Source organism: Chinchilla lanigera, unplaced genomic scaffold (assembly GCF_000276665.1).
Source record: "Chinchilla lanigera isolate Chin_1 unplaced genomic scaffold, ChiLan1.0 scaffold00001, whole genome shotgun sequence".
Taxonomy (NCBI): Eukaryota; Metazoa; Chordata; class Mammalia; order Rodentia; family Chinchillidae; genus Chinchilla; species Chinchilla lanigera.
In genome coordinates, this window is record NW_004955402.1 from 16,750,246 (window position 1) to 16,760,365 (window position 10,120).

The 10,120-nt window shown below is 40.2% G+C and overlaps 2 pseudogenes; one reads left to right on the forward strand and one right to left on the reverse strand.

Annotated features, from left to right (window-relative positions):
* Positions 1 to 7,360: 7,360 nt before the first annotated feature.
* On the reverse strand, positions 7,361 to 7,867 carry LOC102021503 (annotated as a pseudogene).
* Positions 7,868 to 8,239: 372 nt separating this feature from the next.
* LOC102021823 lies at positions 8,240 to 9,701 on the forward strand (annotated as a pseudogene).
* Positions 9,702 to 10,120: the final 419 nt, after the last annotated feature.

Consider the following 10,120-nt stretch of genomic DNA (forward strand, 5'->3'; position numbering starts at 1 on the left):
TGACAATTTTCTTTGTCAAAATTTGAGACTCTTATTCTTACTGTCAGATTTCTGAGTAAAATAATTGTCTCTGGCAATAAATTGAAATATTTGATTTCTAATAATACCATCTTTGTAAGTCAGTTATTTAGACAGTTATGAACAGAAGGCTTAATCAGTGAATCAAAACAGAAAAACTCACCCTAGTCCTTTATCACTGACAGTACGTGCTTTACTGGTTTAAGGAGACTCCTTGAATTTTGACTTACGAACCAAAAACTGTATGCTGCTCACATCATTGTATTACATTTGGAAAAGCCTAGGTTGTGTGTGTGGACAAGAGTATATGTGCCTCCCCTCAGAATGCACTTCAACAATATCTACATTAAAATAGGTTTATGAGAGATCACATTATCTGAATTATTTTCAGAATCTAAAATATCCTTTAAGTTTAAGAAAGCCTCACTTAACCAAAAATATAACAAATAATGACTCTAGAAGAAATTATTTCTGTATTCAATGTTAATTATGTCTGCTGTAGAATAACTTTTATTACTGGAACGAATAAAAATAACCCCTTACTTTTAAAAAGCTCCACGTTCATAAGTTCAAGTCAAATATACACAGCTTCAAATGAAAATCTACTCTAAGTGTGAAAGGAGTGAGGTTTCTATTCTGTTCACTAGAAGCATGAGTTAGCCCAACAATAGAAATTTGATAATTCTAGTATCAAGTGTTTGATAGTAGAAATAAGCAGTAAAAACAAATATTTACATACCAAAAATACACTTGAATATGGTAACTGTTATTGAAAATAGTAGCAACTGATTCATTGATCAGTATTTTTTTTGGAACTACACACTGGGAACTGAAAATGCCTTCACACTGTGAGCTACATCCCAGACCTTTTTTATTTTATTTTTTATTTTATTTTATGTATTTTATTGTTTTTATTCTTAGACAGGCTTCTCCTACATCAGTAAGGTTGGGTTCAAACTTGTTATCCTCCTGCTTCAATTTCCCAGAGTGCTAGAACTACAGGGCTTCACCATCATGTCCATCACATTGATGGCTAATTCTAGATATACATTTTCTATTTTTCCCAAAATACTGACATTCCTAAAATTAAGGTATTGTTGATATAACATGAATTAGAATCTACAATATCTGTCTGATTGAGAACATGTTAATAAAGCATTTATGTGCTAAATAGTGAAATTCTTAAAAGCAGGTTAAGAATGTAATATAATGTTCAGAAAAGTAAGTGCATTTTTCAGTAATTTTCCTTCTCAGAGGTTGAATGGGCTGTGACTCACTTTAAAACATATGCCTTTCAGAAATCTGTGGGCTGTATATCTTAGGTGATATATGTCTATAGGCTCAAAATATACAGGCTCTTGTCTGAATCTTTTCCATATTTGAATATTTAAATACAAAATATAGTGTTGGGTAATATTAGTTTTTAATGGGGAGAAATACTCAAGTTCACTTAGGCAAAGGCACTCTATAAGATTTCTTTTACCACAATACTTTGGCATGCTGAGGCAGAAGTATCACAGGTTTAAGTCCAGCCTAGGTAACTTAGTAACTTAGCAAGATCTATCTCAAAATTTAAAATTAAAATACAATAAAATAAAATAAAAAAGAAGCTGGAGATGTATGTCATTAAGAAATCTCTGGATTGATTTCCCAGTACTGAAAATAATTTTCTATATTAATAATGGAAACAGGGCTTCAAATTTAATTTAACATTTAAGATAGGGTCAAAGATAACTAAGACTTGACCAACAAATAAAAGTTAAATGACTTTAGAGGATGTAGAATAATGTGTATAATACCCTGAGGGCTTGCACTTTTGAGTGCTTCTGAAAGAAAAAAATAAAAATATTCAAAAGTTTAAAAAGCTCTGAGTACATCATATTTAGAGTCTAATAAGCTTTTAAATAGGGAAAATATGAAGGAAGGAAGCATGATAAGGGTGTATGCCAACCATAAATTGATTACCTTAATCATATTTGCAAAAAGTATTCTTCTGAACGATTTTATGTTAACACAAAATTAGAGAAAACAATATAAGCAAAACATTAAAAAACAAGATTAGAGTTGTAATCTTTCTCATACAAGTTTCTCTCACCAGCTTTTTGTGTCTGTTTAGGATCTTTATCTGTCCCCATTGCTTTCATCCCAATTTTCAAACCTAGATATGCCTCTCGACTTATTTAGCTACAAAAAAAGTTGAAGAGTAAAAATCATGAACTTTAAGAGCACGCAGACCCTATTGCTTTGTGTATCTTGTTTATTGTTTGGATTACAAATAAAAACTAAAAAGAAACTAGACACAAAACACCACTTAGGAAATAGTAGCTTCTCGTTGTTGCTAAGAATTTGTCATCTGCACAGTGAGTTGGGCCTCTCCCATCCAGTCCAGATCTTCGGCTCTGATACTGAAATTTTAGCTCTTCACACTCCACAGTCAATACATAAAGCAGGAAGGGAAGTGTTTGTCAATTATTCATGCCAAGGATGACCTTCCACACTGGTACAACCTTATTTAAACTGAGGAGTTGGCTTTCACTATATAAAAGACAACTTTATCTAAACAGAAACCTCTCAGAGAAGTTAGGCAGCAGTTATTAAAATACACTCTGCCAAATGATTGAATTTTAGAATACACCGGACAGCAGGGTAACCCAGTGTGGACCTCCAGACATGGGTGAAGATCCCCCTACTCATCCCGAACTCAACTCCCACCCCCACCCCAGCTCCTCTCCCTGGCACCATCCAGTCATTCCTTCTCCCCTGGGGTCCAGGTCCCTCACTGCAGCTCTGCAGCTGTTTGCCTCTGGCAGGGGCAAAAAGACAGCAGGTTAGTTCAGGGAAGGCCAAAGCCCTTTGGTAACACAGGGCCCTGAGAAAAGGAGCAGCAGGGAATCAGTCTGGGGGGTGTGGTTACCCCTTTCTTCCCACTCTGTCCTCAGGGGAGCACTTAGGCAGCAGAGCAAAGTTAGGGCTGGCTCCATGATTGAGATGACACCATCCCCGGGGGGTGAGGGCGGGGCTGTCATACTCAAATAAGGCAGAAAGAGGCTGTTGGGACCAGGCACCTCCTGGGTCTACCTGGGGTTCTTGTGGCCTGGGTCCAGGACTGAACCTCTGGGGTACAGCAGCTGTGACTGGGTGAGCTCAGAACAAACAAGCACAGTGGGTGCTGGGTGCTAAGTTTTTGGCTTTACTGATGCCTACCAACAGACTTACCATATGCACAGTCCCTAGGCGGTTGCTAAGACAGTCTTGTAGCCAGAGAATCATAAAAGCCAGTTTGTTGGGAGCGCATTGCCCCGCTGCATTGATCCTGATGGTTCCCGCTGGGCAGCACAGGGGACCTGCATCTGGATCCTCCTGGAAAGCTGCCACTCCCAGCTGACTTGGTATCCACACCCAGACTGGCTCCTTACTGGGCCCTTGCCCTGCCTGCTTGCCCGCCCAGCAGCTTCTGCTAAACACCTTGCAGCACGGAGAGGCAGGTGCCTAGCATGGGCAGGACACATACAGGGCAGAATATGGGAGACCCAGGGATGGGTGCTCCCTTCAGGCCTGGCGGGAACAGCAGGCCCTCAAACAAGCTCACGCTGCCTCACTGTCTGCCCGCCCCAACACTGTCACCCACCTCACCTCTGTTCCTGGAGAGACAATACCTTAATGCAAGTGTGAAACCCAAAGACGTTCTGCAGATCAAACGGGGAGGCCTGCAGGAGCCCAGAATGTGCCTTCTTGCTCAGAGTTCATACTTTCATTTTCCCAAAAATACATCTATAGTCTCCTGGGGCATGATGCCAATTATGTGTTAAAAGAGCATTGTGGTGTCTAAGATCCACGTTTATTCTTCAGAATATTTCTATTGATGAGTTACTAATTTTATTTTTACAAGTTTTATTATATGAAGCAATGAGTCCTTAAGAGAAAAAAATCAGATAATAAAGTATTGAATTTTTAATATTTATTGAGCGTTTTAAAAATTATCAAAATTTTCAACATTGACTGGTTTTCAGTGGACAGAGTCTAAAAAGAACAACAGAAATAAATTCCAATATGAACTACAATGAAACCAAACAACAAATAGAGCTCTACAAAAAAAAAAAAAATCTTTGTTTCAATTGTCACACCCAAGGCAGTCCTCCTAGGTGACAATAGCACATTCTATACACATGTAATGCTTACACTGACAGCACATGTGATTTTCTTTCTGACATTTTTGTAGGACATACTTGACATCTTGTTAGTTTTGCTGTTTTGTCAGGAAGTTCTTATTATATTATACAATGTGTAGTTAATAGGAACATAAAATATCAATAAAATAAATATTAAATTTTTAATATGCATTGTGCAATTAGAATAAACATCAACATTTTATATCAGCTGTGTACTTACATGCAAAACCTAAAAAATAACATCAGAAATAAATTCCTAGGGGCTGGGAATTTAGCTCAGCGGCAAAGCGCCTGCCTGGCAAGTGCAAGGTCATGAGTTCAGTCCCCGGTACCGGAGAAAAACCAAAAAAAAAAAAAAAGAAAGCAATTCCTTTATGAAGTACAATGAAAATACCAATAGAATTCTACAACAAAAATAATCTTTGCATTAATTGTTATACACAAGGCAGTCTTCACACATGACAACTGTATGTCCCATGCAAACATCTTACTTACACTGACAGCACATGTGCTTAACTTTCCTTTCTTGTGTGGTGGGCAGTTCTTGTCAGCTCTTCTGTTTTCCTCTTTCACCAGATGTTCTTACTATATTGTACAATGTGCACTTGTAAGAAAATAAGATATCAATAAAGTAAAATATCAAATGTGTATTAAGTGCTTAGCATAGACATCAGCATTCACATCAGCTGTTTACTTGCTTACAAAACCTAAAAGATATCATCACAAGTAATAACCTATGCGAACTACAATGTAAATATGAACAAAAGTCTACCACAAAAATTCTTGACAGGTGAATAGGCAGGTGCAACATCACAAAGACCTACTACAACAATAGGAAAGCCAAGGAGATGTTAACCATGCCCTACCAAAAGGACAAGAAAACAAAACATATGTGCTATCAGGGCAGTGTAAGTGATACATGTGTATGGAACATGCAGATGTCATGAATATGCACCTACCTGTACACCTGTCAGCTCATCAGTGTGAACCATGGTTTTTTCATAGTTCCCTGAGCAGAAACATTTTGCTGTTCCTCTATTGTAAGTGATGTATTATGAACTCTAGTGCCAATCCACTAAGAAAATTCCTCCATGATAGTTTGCATTTGTTATTTTCTTTTGGTTTTTTTCTCCGGTACCGGGAACTGAACTCACGACCTTGCGCTTGCCAGGCAGGCACTTTTGCCACTGAGCTAAATCCCCAGCCCCTGTTATTTTCTTTTGTATTGTCAAACTATTTGGTGTTTTGATTTTAAAACACAACCATTGTCCACTGCCTTCAAGTGACATCATAGTTGCTGCATAACTCATTAACAATGTCTACTCTGGTTTCACTGTAAGAAGCTACCATCTCAGGCTTGCTTTTTGGCAAGGTTTCCCTGTCAATTTTTCTATCACGGTGAAATGTTGACATTAGCCATACCAGTTCTTCACCATATATGAAGCCAATGTTATATCCTTCTGAAGTCCAAAGATTGTACTATACAATTCTCTGATTTGAAATTGCAAAATTTTATTTGGAATTTATCCTTTGTTCTTGCATATAGTTCCCATAATGATCAGCTTGTGCTTTGTTAACAAATGTAACATCAACATGAAACTTCTAAACCAACTGTCAAATGTCACATTCCAATTAGTTTGGGAGATGGGGTCAACAAGTCTCTTCACAACATCATTCAATTTATTACTACATGAATAAAGATCTGGTGGGTTAATTCCAGAATAAATTTCTAAGTTGAAAGTATAATATGACTTTGCATCTATCAGCATTTATATTTTGAAGGTATTTGGCATATGCCTCCTAAAGCTACCATGACTACAAAATGCTGCAAGATGCTCAGTAATAGTCATGTATTTAGATGATGTGCAAATGCCTTGATAATTAGCCACAAAACACGCAGTGAGTGGAGAGCAGCCAGATTATCAGTTTTCTTTCCTTTTGGCTGAGTGGTTTTGTCAGCAAACCTTAGGCAATGTTTTTTTGAGACAGGGTCTCTATTTATAGTTCAAGGTGGGAATCCTCCTCCCTCAGACTCCCAAGTGCTGGAATTACAGACTCTGCCACCATGCTCAGCTAACTTTAGGTTATTTTGAAGGAGACCAACCCTCTTCAGTGTCATTATTATTCTACAAACCTCAAGCCCACACGTATTGTTTCTCCATCAGTTTTTTTCATTCTCGTGTTTTCCATGAGAAAGCCCTTCTAAGTACAGCAGACCAATGAATGCTTTCAGTTCAGCTAGGGAGGTATCATAATAAGCACTTTTTTGAATATGGTTTTCAGTGCATACAGAATATTTTACTCATATTCTACATTTATATATTTCTCAACATCTTGTAGCATTTTTTCTGAAACAATTTCCAACGCTGAATGGCAGTGCTAGCATTCCATTCAATACACTTCACCCCTGCCAAGAACCCATTACACTTTTGGATCTAGTGCTAACATTGATTCATTGCATTTGTTTGCCTGACCATTTTGTACCATTCCAACTAGTTAAATATGTACTCACATTGCTGTTTTCTTTGTCATATGAATAAAGGAAGTCTTCATTCTCTGTGTCTGTATTGGTTAATTCTTGCTCTATTTCACTGTCACAGAAACTTTGGCTCAGATGGCTATTGTCAAAATCATCATCAGGTGTGCATGAGTCACCTTATGGTTTACTTTTGACCACCTCCAAAACTTGCAGATCTGGTTTTCTGTGTATCACTGTACTAAACTGCATTTCTGGTTTCTCCAGGTGCAGCTACTGTGTGCCACACCCACATCACAGTATGGTACATGACATGGTTACATAACAGAAGAATGGTATGAATGTATTTTACCCCCTCCATCCCTATGATGTAATGCCCAGGAAAACATACACAAAAACTGTCAAGTGAAGTATTGTGTGGATAAAAATCTCATTCTGAAAATTTTGCATAGGTGCACACATGTTGCTATTCATCATACCAATGGGTAAACACAAACATCACTTCCTATATCCCCCAGATGCAGCTACTGAGATGCACAATTGGCTACTGTTATGCTAACATACAAATTCACAATAGAAAACATAGGATCGAATCTTGTAATCCAATGTAATGTCAAATTATTTGCAAAATTCACAATAGAAATATAAACTTGTATGTTCTCAACCCTTCCATCAATCTTCATTTCCTCCTGGGAACTCAGAATAAAAATGACCCAGCCACTCTGCACAGCATGAGTTTGGGCACCAAGTCATAAAGCTTCTTGCCTTGTTCCAACAAAGGCTTCCTGGTGTTGTGCAGAATGATTTTGGTCTCATCTATCTCAGCCTGTACTTGACTCAGGGTTAGCTCCTGGGTCAGGGTTTGGTGGAGTCTGGTATCTACTGTGGTGGCACTCCAGGGCTGTATACTAGATGCTGGCAGGGCATCCTATGGGCCAGTCTATTCTGTCTACCTGCTTGGAGAATTTATCCAGTACCTTCTCCAGCAAGGACAAGGCCAGCCTGGATGAGTACTCACTGTGATCCATGACCACATCTGTAAGACCATCATTCTGGGCATAGACACACGACAGGTACACTTGCTCTTCAACAGAAGCTCTTTACTGAGCATCCCACAGCTGACCTGTGAAGGTCATGAGTTCCTGATCCTGGGCCTTTGGAAAAAACTGAAGGAGAACACATCACATGCAGCATTGAGTAGCATAACCTAGGGCTTGATTTTGTAACAGGTTATGAAGCTGTACAGAAGGCCACCCAACCATCAGCCCCTAGACTACCTTGAAGTCAGCTGGCCCCCAAATTTGATGTGGATCTCAGGCTGGTGAACTGGATTAGGCCATACATGTTAGGATCAAGAATATTTGTCTTCCATCCTCTTGCCTATGACCCAAACTTAAAGCAAGCATAACATCACCACTTATTATTGTCTCTAGAATAATGTTTCTCAAATGTGATCCTGAGGTTACAGGTATTAGAATCATTGAGAATGCATGCTAACAGTACACACTTTACCTTTCACTCTCACCTCATGCACACATAATGAACCACAGTCTCTGCAGGTGATGTCTGGGAATGCATGGTTTTAGTGCTCTATCAGCTGGCTCACCACACTGAACGTTTCTGGAGCTTTGCAAGAAGCCCTAATCAGTGGGACTTAAGATTCTACCCCTCAGTCACAAAGAGATCCAAAATGAGTCATCAAAGGAAAATAAGAGCATTTGTCTAAACTTGTGAGCATTAAACTCATCTTACACAGAGTTCAATTTATCCCACTAAAATTTTCATTTTCTTTACCTTCAGACTGAATGGAGGAATTTGAGTGTCAGACACAGGTCTTTCTCTGATATTCAAGGAGAGGTACATAGTTAGAAGTGATCAAAGAAGCATATAGACTGTTAAGTAGAATATTTTGTCCTCCTCCTTTAATAAACATTTATTCATACTGTTCTAAGAAGCTAGATCAAATTTAGAATATTCCTTAAAGCTTTCTGTTGGTGCTTGGTGACAGAGGTGAGGTCAGGTCCAGACACTCAGCCTCCAGCCCTGAACCCAGACCTCCTTATCTCAGTTGGCCCCAGTTTGTACATGGGGACCCCACACACTCTGGAGAAAGCATCATGTCCTGCAAGGACAAGTGCTATTCCTTCTGTCACAGAGAACCTCTCATTTGCCTTGTGTTTGTCTCTTGAGAAAAAGCTCAGCAGCCCCTAGCAGTCCTCCTGTGTGCCCTACTGGGAGTGCCATGGCTCTCAGAAGCATGTCCCACTTGCTGGAGGAATGCTTAGTATGTTGCAGGCATATGTTTAGAAGAAGCCAGAGCAAGGCTTAATAAAGCACAGGATTAAAAGAAAGAGGCAGTAGGGTGACTTTTCGTGCACAGCTGCTTCCAGTACGCCATCCAGAAGAAGTGGCCACTGTACATGAGCACCAAGAGCACCATTCTGGAGGCCTACCACGGGCGCTTCAAGGACATCTTCCAGGAGATCTTTGACAGACACTACAAGAAGGACTTTGACAAACATAAGATCTGGTACGAGCACCAGCTCATCGACAACATGGTGGCCCAGGTCCTCAGTCATCCGGCGGCTTTGTGTGAGCCTGCAAGAATTACGATGCAGATGTGCATTCGGACACCCTGGCACAGGGATTCGGTTCCCTTGGCTTGATGATGTCTGTGCTGGTCTGCCCAGATGGGAAGACCATAGAGGCAGAGGCAGCTCATGGGACTGTCACCTGCCACTATCGGGAGCACCAGAAGGGCCGGCCCACCAACACCAACCCCATCAAGAGCATCTTCGCGTGGACGCGTGGCCTGGAGCACCGTGGGAAGCTGGATGGGAACCAGAACCTCATCAGGTTTACGCAGGCGCTAGAGAAGGTGTGCATGGAGACCGTGGAGAGTGGGGCCATGACCAAGGACCTGGCGGGCTGCATCCACATCCTGAGCAACGTGAAGCTGAAAGAGACATTTCCTGAACACCAAGGACTTCCTGGACACCATCAAGAGCAATCTTGACAGAGCTCTGGGCAAGCAGTAGGGATGTGCTGCCAGTCTAGAGTGCCCTGCCCATGCCACATGGGTAAGCCTCACAGCCCTCTCTGGAGGCCTTTTTAGGGGACATTTTTTATAAGATGTTTTTAAAAGAATGTGTGCCTTCCCCTCATGGCGGTGTAGGGCAGAAAGTGTGCTTTACCTCAGCAGCCAGCCTGTCCTGCACACTGTAATTTATATCACCCTTGGAACACATGGTGCCATATTTAGTAACTAAAAAGCTCTTCACACACACACACAAAAAAAAGCCAACAGCCAGAGGGCTGGTTATAGTAATGCCTAAACTACTATAAGGACACCAGTCAGAAGTTGGTCCTATTTTTCTATTTGTTTTCCTGAGAAACTATCTTGTAGATAACAATATGTAAAACAATAACCATTGATAATTTCCTACCACTTTGTCTG